Source organism: Vicugna pacos, chromosome 5, assembly GCF_048564905.1.
Source record: "Vicugna pacos chromosome 5, VicPac4, whole genome shotgun sequence".
Classification (NCBI taxonomy): Eukaryota; Metazoa; Chordata; class Mammalia; order Artiodactyla; family Camelidae; genus Vicugna; species Vicugna pacos.
In genome coordinates, this window is record NC_132991.1 from 46,403,990 (window position 1) to 46,404,626 (window position 637).

General features: G+C 31.6%; 1 non-coding gene across 1 annotated transcript; it reads right to left on the bottom strand.

The window, feature by feature from the left end:
• Positions 1-340: 340 nt before the first annotated feature.
• On the bottom strand, positions 341-447 carry LOC116280725 (U6 spliceosomal RNA). Its single transcript, XR_004190210.1, has one exon. It is a non-coding gene; the product is annotated as a U6 spliceosomal RNA (small nuclear RNA).
• Positions 448-637: the final 190 nt, after the last annotated feature.

Consider the following 637-nt stretch of genomic DNA (forward strand, 5'->3'; position numbering starts at 1 on the left):
TACAGCTGTTAAATCAATCCCTGATGACAAAGTGAAATAGGACCAGTATATGAAAGCATTTAAACATGGGTTTTTAATTTGTTAACCAAACATTAGGACATTTCCTCAGTCTCTTTTCATATTAAAAAAAAAAGAATTGCAGTAACAAAGAAAAATATTAAACTTTCTTTCAAAGATGTAGGCTGTTTTCTAATATTCCAAGACTTTGCATTATGTAACAAAATAGAAGCTAATAGAAAGGAATGCACAACATAGTTCCCTATGCTATACAGAAGAAGTTTGTTTTTTACCTATTTTTATATATAGTGGCTAACATTTGCAAATCTCAAACTCCCAAGTTAAAAATATGGAACACTTCATGAATTTGCATGTCATTTTTGCACAGGGGCCATGCTAATCTTCTCTGTATTGTTCCAATTTTAATATATGTGCTGCTGAAGTGAGCACTATCACATTTTATTTTAAAGAGATATGAATGATCAAGTTATTAGATCAATACCTTCATTGCAGTGTCTTGAGCCAAAAGAGCAACTCCAGTAGATACTGAAATTCTGGACTTGATATTGTTCATTTGCTGACAGGAAGTTTAAAGAATTGTAATGTACTTGCCCATTGTGCATATGAGAGCAAAATGTTA